Source organism: Mastigoproctus giganteus, chromosome 3 (assembly GCF_048544385.1).
Source record: "Mastigoproctus giganteus isolate SK-2022 chromosome 3, ASM4854438v1, whole genome shotgun sequence".
Taxonomy (NCBI): Eukaryota; Metazoa; Arthropoda; class Arachnida; order Uropygi; family Thelyphonidae; genus Mastigoproctus; species Mastigoproctus giganteus.
In genome coordinates this window covers 212,280,958-212,293,406 of record NC_143577.1, presented here as the reverse complement: position 1 = coordinate 212,293,406, position 12,449 = coordinate 212,280,958, and the positions used below count along the sequence as shown (strand labels likewise).

Below are 12,449 nucleotides of genomic sequence, written 5' to 3'. Positions count from 1 at the left end.
TGTCAGGAACTTACAGTATTTTTGGATTAACCGGGAATTTTCTTTTACCATCTATCCCAGAAAATGAGAGCCTACTGTACTAGTAAAATTGACTTGTCCTGACAAACAATAAAACGATATTCACTGACTGCTCAGTCTTGAACCATTCTAATATGGAAGCGACCATCAGTTACCGAGAGCAAAAACCAAAATTCACTGCAAGTCAGAACAAAAGAAATTGGTCGTCAACTAAAGCAAAGATGATCAACACTAATCAACTATTGAAAAATCATCAAAACTTTAAACTAGATCTGTCCAACTGTCTTCATGTGCTGCAAGACCTTTCTGACACACATATTTCAACTGATAATGACAGTCAATGAGTCCATGCCCCCTACTGTAAAACAAGAAAAACCAATCAGAATATCAAAATAAACAATTGCCATGATGTAAAAGTGACGAGACATGACACAAAGGTAAAATATGTAGAAATGTGCAAGTTCAATGCTGATCTCATCAGAACACTAAAAGAAAATCAGCTAAAAAAAGCAAAATGAAAAATGGTTACACACAATAACCAAATATTTGCTTTGAAGCTTGAAGATGGCACAACAACAAAAACCCAACAACAAATACTAAAAAGAGTGGAAGAATTGTATTCAAATCTTTATAAGGATAAAGGTCAAGTGGATCCAACACCAGATGCAGAAGCTATAACAGAAATTTTGTGGAAGAAGTATTAGATGCCATAAAATCAATGAAAAATGGCACAGCAGCAGGACTCAAAAACACCAAAAAAGAAACCAAAGATGAGGTGGATCGATGAAATTGTGAAATCTTCTGGTGTACAATGGCAATAGAAAGCACAAGACTGCAGTTGCTCGAAACATGTTGAGGAGGCCTTTCATCTTGCAGTTCATTACCCCAGGGGCTCACATCTGGTGAGTATGGGTCCTGAGCTGAATATCATCATCATATTCTCTCTCTCTCTCTCTCTCTCTCTCTCTCTCTCTCTCTCTCTCTCTCTCTCTCTCTCTCTCTCAGGATAACTCGGCAATTTTTTTTGGCTGGTGCATGCATAAGCCTCAGGCTTCCTTGCACCATATGGCTAATAATAATAATAATAATAGCTGAAGAAGGTGATAATGAACCAATATTCTTATGTTACTTGCCCCTATGACAGGGAAGCAGGCCTCAACTACTTTGTGTTTACACATCGATTTACATTTTTCTCATTGTGATTTTGTTTACCAACTCAGAAAAGACTGATCTTACAAAATCTGATCTGATCAATCTATCCAGCTCCTTCATATAGAGATCTTATTTTATCATACTAACCACACACTGCAGAAGTATATGCTTGGAGTCCAAAATGTCACCACATAAGCATAAGTTACATAACCCAAGTTCTTTTAACTTTGCTTGGAAAGAACCATGACCCATGAGAAAATACTGGCTACTAAATTCAATCACGGTCTTTTGTTAGATTGATCCAGTCTACTCTGGCCACAAATCCAAAATTATTCTTCCCTTCTCACTGACTTTGCAACTTTCTTGTCATTTAATTTTAATTTCATTTGGTCTAATCTTTTGTTGCTATAATAGATGGGGGGTCCATATTTTCTCTCTATCTGGAAAAAAGTGAACACCATAAATCTCTATCTTTGTTCTTCTGACAGTATTAAGTTAATGCTCTTTTTTTTACTAAAAAATAAATCTAACTGGTTCTTTCCCAGTTATATCTGGAGTACCTCTGTAGAAATTGCACTTACTGCCTTAGATACAGACAGAAGAACAAATCTGTGTTCTAAAAAAATGTTTTTAATAATTGAATTAGACACTGTGTTCCCCCAAACTGCAACACTATCAGACACAATGAGCAAAAAGACAACCACAGATCAAGTTCTGTGGTCTGCTTTTAAGACCACATTCTACCCCCATAATTCCCTGTAGCTTGACAAATAAGTTTTTATACACTTTGTCCTTTGAGTAATTCATGTGCTCTATAAAATTTAACTTTTCATCTAGATGACTCCTAAATATGTGATCTTATATGCATGTGGCAATGCATCCTAACAAAACAAGTCTTCCTGAATGGAATAGCTACCTAATCGAACCACCTACAAAAGTGCATAAGCCACCTTAGGGTAAAAGTCTCAGCCAATCTCCAATGCATAAGTCTTCCTGAACTCATTAAGAAACTTGTAAAAATAACACCAAATAAACCACAAAAACTTGTGGCAAATTAATTCTAAAATTAAACTTCACAAGGTATGATTCTACTACCTGAGCAGCAAGATATCCTAATAAAATAAAATCATAAATAAGAAAGAAAAATGCAGCACTCACCCTAAACATTACAGACTATCCCACCTAACACCCTCACACCCACCAAAATATGAGTGCCACTTTCATAATAAATAAATGGAATTAAATAAAGACAAGGACCTCACAAGCATCATTTCTTCAAGGGGAACACTGGTGCTTGTGAACTCCAAAAAGGATATAGTATTTCAGTAATTGACTATCCAACCAAATTTCAACAGATGTCATTATAGAATCTGAACACAGAAAGAAAATAACTAAACTAAATTCAAAATCATAACATATGCCATTGTCATCTATGGATTAAATAAGCAAATGCGACAAACAAAATGTAAATTTGAATGTCATTCCAGCCAAATGACAGGTAAAAACCAACCATAAATATGAAAATTAATATTGAAAACTAAATCATAATAAACAGAATTAACATAAAAAAATCAATTATAATCAAGTAGCTAACACAAACCATTTGGTAGAATAAAATTAAAACATACTAAAGAAATAAAGGAGTGGTCATGAGCATTCAAACTAAAGAGGAAAGAATGGGACAGAAGGAATATATAAATCAAGGGTGGGGTGCATGTTACATCCATATCAAAATTAACTTTAACATAAAGACAAACACAGTTATATCCTTGAGACTACTGTAGAAACAAATTTGTTAATATACACAGTGCATCACATTTCAGGCACATTAACACCTGATCAATTATTACTATTGTAATGATTCACAATTCATAACAAAAGACAACATGAAAATTTGGTACAAAGATTGCTAAAATATCTAAGTAAGCAGTGAAATTCTGAAATGAATCAAAGCTCCTGTTTCAAATTTATAATAATATTTCATAGGGGAAATTTCAGAGGGAATGACATGAAATCAGAACTGAACTTAGAACCACCCAACTGGGCCAACAAAATATGTTTGAAACTTGGTAGCAGCCTGCATTTTTCTTGCTTACTTTTATTACTTTCATTTATGCCAATTTTTTATAGGGGAGGGAGAAGAAAGAGGGCTGCAAAATCTTAACTGGAAATGAAATTCTCCCACGGACCGACAAAACACAGGTTAAAAATTAGCCCTCAATCCGACTTTTCATTCTAGAGTAATAAGCAAGAGATACTCTCATTTATATAAATAGATTTCTGTTTGGGAGGGGGCTCATCTTAGAGGGGCCTTGCAGGGCCTCTATAATCTCAACTTTTTAAAGTGAATTTCTTTTTTTTTTTTAACATGCTGATCCAAACTAGGACCCACTTGTACCTACCGTGTAAACAGAAACAGGTGAAATTTACTGAAAGTGTGGATGACTCATTTCTGTGAAACAGATGAATTTCTAGGATAAAGGAAAATCACACACTCCTAAATTCTCTAATAGGCTGCTTACTGTAGAACACAGATTGACCAGGGTGTACTGGCTGCATTGGGAATATGCCTTAATCTTTTCAACTGGCTATAGACACAAAAAAGCAGCTGACCAGTGCAACTTCTTGGTACAGTATGGGGAGAGGCAGTTGTAAATGTGTTATGGACATCGCTAAATTGTGGAATGATAATCCCTTTAGCTCTTAACTTATGCTTTCTGCAGCTGCAGCTCTATTGCTTAAAGATCAGAGGTGCAAAACCATACCCAGGTACTCTTGAAATTCATTTGTTATATGGAAATTTTATTCATTCTAGGGGAAACAATTTTAATTGGACTATCCATGGATTTGAGAATCTATACAAGCTGAGACCCAAAAACTAAAATTTAGTTTAATTTAGCAGTTGTTGTGTAAAGTTAGTGTGATAGGTATTTTTAAAAATTCATATAGAAATGTATGCAAATTGCAGACCTGGTAAAACAAATTACCTTTCACACAAAACCTGTGATGAGGTTACAAATTTAATGGCAAATAAGACAAAAGAAACTTTAATATCTGAAGTAAAACAATCTATGTACTTTTCAATTGTTATCAACTCTACGCCCAACATAAGTCACAATTGATCAGTTAGTGCTCGTAATCAGATATGTTTTAAAAGATAGTAAAATTAAAGAGAGTTTCTTAGGTTTTCTTTTCGTGGAATATCTCAGTGAATATCTTGAAAAAATCATTTTATACAAGTTATCTGAGTTATTCATAGATATCAAAAAATGCAGAGGGCAAAGTTATGATAATACTGCCAATATGGCTGGGAAATATTTGCTCTATTAACAACAATTTGGAACAAAGTGATAGAGAGACTAAATGCTAGTAGCATTTAGTCTCTCTTCAGATCCCTTCAGAACCCAAAATAAATTCATTAAAAAGTGCAAATCTTTAAATTTTAGAAATAATTTTGAAACAACTGAAGACAAAGCTAAATTATTAACTGACGAGACTGAATACAGAGATGAATGAAATCAAATAAAGAAATGCAAAATTATGTACAACAAAATAAGAAACATTGGCATTAGTAGAGGCATATGATGCAAGAAAGCAAGCTTATACAGCATCAAACAAACAAAAAAAAAAAAAAAAAAATCCCTTCTCATTTCACCCATCCATTCACTCCAAATGTTTGTCTGGTTCTGCCCTGTACTTATTTAAGTTGTTGCCTTCCACTGAAACAGATGAAAGTTTGTTCCAGCAATCAACCACCCACTGGCTAAAGGCAAACTTCTGCACATCTATTCTACAACTATCTCTCCTCAATTTGAATTTATGCCCTCTCAGGCGATTATTCTGAGCAAGAGGAAGAATCCCGTCAACATTGAGCAAGCTCATACCATTCAAAGCCTTATACACCTCAATCAGATCACCTCGCAGGTGCCAAGTCTCCAGACACTGTAATTTGCAAAACTTAAGCCTTTCTTTGTAAGAGCAACCCTTTATTCCATTCACTAATCTCGTTGCCCTTCTCTGTACTCGTTCCAGCAGCTCTACAGCCTTCTTAAAATGCCTCCAGACCTGTATACAGTACTCAAGGTGTGGCCTGACCATTGCCTTATACAAGTGGATAATCACCTCCTTATCCCTGCTAGAAATATTTCTGTATATCATTGACAAGACACCATGAGCTACTCTTGCAGACCTTCTGTACTGTCCAGAAAACTTGATATCTGACTGCACAATTACCCCCCACGTCCTTTTCATTCTCTACGATCGTCAGTGTAGTACCACACAGTTGATATGTTACTCTGGGGTTACTGCTTCCCATATGCAGTACTTTACATTTGTCAATTTTAAACTTCAGTTGCCACCTCTCAGCCATCTGCTCAACTTTTCTAGATCCTCTTGCAGTAGCGTACTGTCATTAACAACTATGCCAACCATAGTATCGTCTGCAAACTTAGACATTATGCCTGATATTCTAACATCAATATCATTAATAAATACAGAAAACAACAATGGACCCAACACTGAACCCTAGGGGACTCCACTAATAACAGTAGTCCACAAAGAGCAGTGTCCACTGATTACCACTTTCTGTCTTCTCCCACTCAACCATCCCCCTTTATCCATAGCAGCAATTTGCCTCCAATACCACACTGTTCCAATTTGTGCAGCAGTCTTCCATGTGCAACAGTATCAAAAGCCTTTCTAAGATCCGAGTATATAATAACAAAATTATTCTTTGCACCCAGTTCCTTTGTGACTACATCATAGTATCCAATCAAACTGGTCAGACAAGACTTCCCCTTATCAAACCCACGCTGTGTCACAGCTATAACTGAAGTAGTCTAGACGATCCTGCAGTGCTTCTTTAACCAGTGCCTCTATTAATTTCCCTGGAACAGAAGTTAAACTAACAGGTCTGTAATTACCTGTCACCCTTTGATCCTCCTTTGTGAACTGTGGTCACATTTGCACATCTCAAGTCCACGGGTACCTCCCCAAAGTCCAAGGAAGCTGTCATAATTATGGCTAAGGGTTTGCTTATTTCCTTTGCTGCCTCCCTTAATATAACTGGACAGATCCCATCCACCCCAGGTGCCTTTCTTATGTTTATCTTCAGCAATTTCTCATCCACTTTGCTCTCAGTTATTACAAAATCATCCAGCTCACTGCCAGAGTTTAATACACCTCTGGCATTCCTCTCCCCGAATAACTATTCATGTGTGAATGTAGATGCAAAATACTCATTTAGTTTGTTAGCTACCTGAACGGGATAATCAACAGTTGAACAATCGATATCAAGTGGACCAATCTGATTTATCCCCTTCCTTCTAGAGTTTACATAAGTAAAGAACTCTACTGTTTTTATCTGCATCCTTTGCCAAAGATTTCTCGTAATCTGCCTTTGCCTGCCTAACCTCCTTTGTGACTTGATTACAGACCAGCTTATATCTATCAGAGGCTTCCGTGTCACCTGTTAATTTATATATATTCCATTCATTTTTATTCCCTGCCACATGTCTGATTAATTCATCTGATATCCATCTAGGCTTTGGACAATATTTCTTAGTTGGTATGAAAAGCCTAGTAGCTTCCAAGATTAATTCTTTGAATGCTTCCCATTTTGAATTTGCTGTTGGTAACATCATCAGTTGATCCCACTGTATAGAATTTAAATACTGTCTCAGTCCATCGTAGTTGCCTTTACGAAAGCAATACCCCTTCCCTTTACCCCTAATGGTAGTTACCTCTTTGAGTAAATCCCACTTTAGCACACTGTGATCACTGCCACCTAGTGGTTCATTTACCTGCAGATTCTTAATGCATGAAGAATCACTGCTGATAATCAAATCAAGAGTATTACTCCCTCTAGTTGCCTCCCGAACATGCTGCTGTAGAAAACAATCATCCAATAAATCCACAAAAGCCTTGCTAATGTGCGAGTGACCAACCCACAAATTCCAGTCAATATCAGGAAAATTAAAATCCCCCATTATAAGACAATCTGATTTACTGGCCCACTATTTCTCTGAACAGTTGTTCATTATACTCATCAGTCGTTAAGCCTATAACACACTCCTACTCTCAATTTTGCTTTCCCAGTGCTTATGTCACACCAAACTGACTCGACACTGTTCTGTCCACACATGTCAACTGGCTGTACTTCCTTGAATTTTGTGTTTCTTAACTAATAGCATAACCCCTCCTCCCTTCCTATCCTTCCTGTACACATTGTACTCCCCAAATTCCATTTTTGCATTCCTTACATCTGTGTGACACCACCTCTCTGATATTCCAACAATCTCTGCCTTTGATGTTTTAACTAACACCTCAAATTCATCATATTTATTTACCAAACTCCTAGCATTGGTGTACATGCAAGTATACGTGCACCTGTTCCTATTGAGAGAGACAATGATGTAATTTTAACTGGCACAAAATTATTCATTGTTAACCACCGCTAATGTTATTTGTGATATGCTTATTGCTGAATTAAATCGCTGAAGTACACATCAATAGATTAAATAAGTTTAGTGTTTTTTTTTTAAATGATACTATGCAGGAAAACGAGTTTGATTCGTGTATTGACATAGTAGACGTTTATAAAAACGACATTAACATCAAACAATTCAAATCAGAAATAGTGAAATATTTAAACTATGCCAAAAAAGAAAATGTTTCAAATACTGAGTATATACACAATATTATTAATGGTGGACTTAGATAGACATTTCTGAATTTTGAAACTATTCTGAATATATTTCTCACAATGCCTGTGACAAACTCAAGTGGTGAACGGTCTTTTTCAGCACTAAAAAGAATAAAAAAACTATTCTAAAATTTTTAAACAATTAAAACTAATGCAGGACAAAATGTAAGATTTATCGTTATTATTTACTGAGTCCGAGGTAACAAACTATAAATTACGATGACATAATAAATTTGCAAAATAAGAGTGAGGGGGGGAACCATTTTAACCAAATAGTAACCGGTGTTAGATTCTGATGAAGTTTAGACTATAAAGCGTTTAGGGCATAAGCCTCAAGCTATAGAAAAGTCTATGTATAACTGTTTTTGCCATCACTGCATCACTCAGGTACCTACCCACCCACCGGAAGAAGGGCCAAATAGCCCTGAAACAGTGCTGTCTGGGTGGTGCCTTCTCCTCAGGTGAAGCGTTACTTATTCAAAGTAGTGCAATATCATGGCAACTCGTTGTGAAGGTATTCACAATATGAGATAACTTAAAACGATGCCGCTTTGCTAATATTCTGTTCATTCAGATTTGGCTATGTATTATTGATGCTTTTGCACTATACTTATACATATTCTGATAAAGTTTAAAAAAGTCCTCTGCATATGGGTTGCAGACAGTCTAGGGTTTTTATAAGGCTCAACAGAATATATTAAATATTCTTTGTTCTTATTTAATACTGTGTTAATATTTGACACCATACAGGTGTTATTAAAATTCTTGTATTTTATATACTTGTATATAATTATTGTTATATAAATAAATTATTTTGGCAATACAAAATATTTATTGTCATACTTTATCAATAAAAAAAAAATTCAGGGCCTTCAAAATGTGGCCCTGCTCCACACACACACACACACACACACACACACACACACACACACACACACACACACACACACACAATGCAAAGCATGTGCAGACTGCTTAAAGCTAACAACATTGCATTAAAACTACATTTTATTTATGAATTTCTATTTTCAATACAAATTATATGGAAAAAAGAAATAACTGCTGGATTTTTTATTTCTGATTTTAATTAAATTTGGGATGGCTTGATAAATCTTTCTATATAAACCAAATATCAAATTTCATGAAAATCCATCCACTGGTAGTTGAATTGTGGATGGCTGGATGGACAGATATGGCAAAGACAATAGGTGCTTATGCATATATGCTACTTCACCTAAAATAACACTAATTATACAACAAAACTAAGGTAGCAAATTAATACTACAATTTACAAGGGTGTGTCTCCTTGGGCAGGAGTCGTGCATTTGCACTGCTGAAGGCAAGTACTGCTTTGTCTTTTTCTTATGATTTAATTTTATTTTGATTATTAGGGTATCCTAGTACAAAGAGAGCAAACCTTAATGGCAGCATTAATTTTCCACCCAAGATTTATGGCATATAGTATTTTAGTGTTCCTTTTTCTACAATAGTCTTGGACACAATGATATTTGTCATTATAATAAAGTTCATTGAGAAAATCTTGCTTCCCATTCTGACAGCTTACTACTAAATAAGCATTACAAACCATTAATGTACTTCCAATCCATCCCACAACCACTAATCTATTTGCAACAACAGGCACCATCTTGTCTACCTTTGAACAAAGGGAGGAGCTACTTAACCACTTAGATACTGAATGCTGCAAATGTCATCCATGTGCCAGTGCTTCAGTGTCCTAATCTCACTGTTATGTTTTGGCTCCTTCCAAATGGAACTATCCAGATAAATGCAAAAGAGAGTCTTTACAAGAGGCATTGATGCAGGTGACCCCTGCTCCAAAGGAGGAGTTCTAGTTTATCATTTGCTGTAGTCATTGCACTGCTGATGATTTAAAGATTTTCACTCTTTTAAAATGTATAGCTCATACTTTAATGACTTATATAACTTGTTAGATTTCATGCTTCCTTGCACACTTGTCAGTTCTCGGAATAAGAACCACCAAAAACAAGTTTTTCATAATGGCATGTGGTAGGTTCTCATGCTGAAACTGACAGAACATATCTGCAAAATATCTATTTCTTTACCAACAATGATACTGAGAAGTACTGAAGAAGTTTTTTATTTTGTTTCTTTTTTTCCTTGCAAAATAAATTAATTTCAATTCGATTTAAAAAACTTGTTCTCCAAATACAATTATATTTAAATTATAATTAAATAATATTCAATTTAATTCTTATGAAAACACAGCTGGCAACTTGCTGACTATCAATCTGTCTGCAGCCATCAGACTTTTGACTGCCATAAGGAAACATGCTTTGGTCTTAGGAATTCTTAATAGAAAGTTGGCTGGCCCCAAAACTAAGTCCACAATTTACCTCTTTATTCATAAAGCTTCTGCTGTGACAGTATTAAATATCTGATGTTGTAACACTTCACTGGATCATATCAACCTACAAATCACTTCAACTGCAAAACACAAACTTGCACTAACATTTTGTTTTTTTCCATATGTATAAAATCACTTGTCAACTTCCTTTGGCATTTGTGATGTATTGTCTCTGTACTTGTCTCTCATTAGTCTTTTGCAATTGATATTGACAAGGAAGGCAACTTTATAATTTACTGATAAGGGAGGTGGTGTTTTGGATTGTGTTTTTTATATTCTATCAACAAGACAAGTAAGGTGTTGAAGGAGTCTAATTTATTTACTTAAAAATGAATCTTTAATTATATCTTCTTCTTCTTCTGGCATTATAACCCAGGGTGGGTTAACCTACCCTGGGTTATAATGCCAGAAGAAGTTTTCTCAACAATGTTCCACCAGTAAGCCCTCCCAGGGGTCAAACTTCTCCAACTTCTTATTCTCATGATCTTTAAGTCCTCTTCTACATCATCCATTCATCTTTAATTATATCAGTTTTTAATAAACTAAGTTCTTTTATTAATCTTTATTGTTTTCTAAATTAAAAGAGGGCACCATTCTTAGGTCGTAATGAATGTATTGCATTGAAAATGAAAATCCACAGGATAAATGGGTTGTGTTTTTTTACTTATTATTTTTTTTATGGCTAACTGAACAATTACAACAAGCTATTCTCAGGTGTTTATCAACAGTATTCTTATTATTAATAAGATTAATGTATTCTTAGTATTAATAGTGCATGAAAGCAAGCTTATACATCATTAGCAAAAAAAAAAATAAAAAGAAAGTCCCATATCATTTGTACCCCACCTCTAAGAGTCAGTCAAGTACTTCCTTGAATTCATTCAAATTGCCCACTTCTACAACACCAAATGGAAGTTTGTTACAACAGTCAACTACCTGCTGGCTGAAGATAAATTTTTGCACATCTATCCTACAACTACCTCCAATTTTAATTTATGCAACATCATGTGCAGAATCCAAGCAAGAGAAAGGATTTCTTTAGCACTGAGCTAGCACCATCCATTCAAAGTTATAAACACCCAAATTAGATCTCCTTGCAGGTACCTAGTTGCCTAGCACTGCAGTTCACAGAACTGAAGCCTTTCCTGGTAAGACCACCCTTTTAATCTACTCACATCTTGTTACTCTTCTCTACACCCACTCCAACAGATCCACAAATAAGACTTCTGGACCCGTATACAGTACTTAAGATGTAGCCTAACCATTACCTTATACAGTGGGATAATCATCTCCTTATCACTACTGGTAAAATTCCTGTATATCACTGGCAAACCCTATGGGCTGTCATGGCAGCCTGCGTGCAATGTTCAGAGATCTTCACATCTGACTGCACAATTACCACTAAGTCTTTTCCATTCTTCACTACCCTTAGTGTGGTACTACACAGTTAGTTTGTTATTCTGGGATTGCTGTAATCCATATAAAGTATCATGCATTTGTTAAACTTCAAATGCCACCTCTCAGATGATCTTTTTGCAGTAGCATATGGTGATTACTGCCATTAACAACCCCTGCCAACCTTCATATTATCTGCAAAGTTAGACATTAGGACTTATATGCCTTCATCAATATCATTAATAAATATAGTAAACAACAATGGGCCCAACACTGATCCCTGCAGTACTCCACAAAGAGTAACATCCATTGATAATCACTCTGTCTTCTCCCATTGAACCATCCCTTTATCCATAGAAGTAACATGCCCTTAATGCCACAATGCTCCAATTTGTACAGGTCTTTTATGTGTAGCAGTTTCAAAAGCTTTTCTGAAATCCAAGTATAGGATATCAGAATTACTTTTCACATCCAGTTCCTTGGTTACTGCATAATAGTACCCCATCAGATTGGTCAGACAAGATCACCCTCTTAACAAATCCATGCTATGAGTGCAGAATAACTACATGCTGTTTAGATAGTCCTGCATTACTTCTTTAACCAGGAATTCATTATTTTTCCTGAAGAAGTCAAGTCAAGTCAACAGGTCCATAATTATTCATGTAACCCTTCGTTCCCCCTTTCTGAATTGTGGATACACGTGCACATCTCTAATCCACAGGGAAATCCCCTGAATCCAAGGATGCCTTCAGAATTATGGGCAAAAGTTTGATCTCCTTTGTTCCCTCCCTTAAT

At 35.6% G+C, this 12,449-nt stretch overlaps 1 protein-coding gene across 3 annotated transcripts in view; it reads right to left on the bottom strand.

Annotated features, from left to right (window-relative positions):
• LOC150088662 (serine/threonine-protein phosphatase 2A 56 kDa regulatory subunit epsilon isoform-like) overlaps positions 1 to 12,449 on the bottom strand; it is a 258,149-nt gene that overhangs the window by 221,593 nt on the left and 24,107 nt on the right. The window lies entirely within an intron of this gene.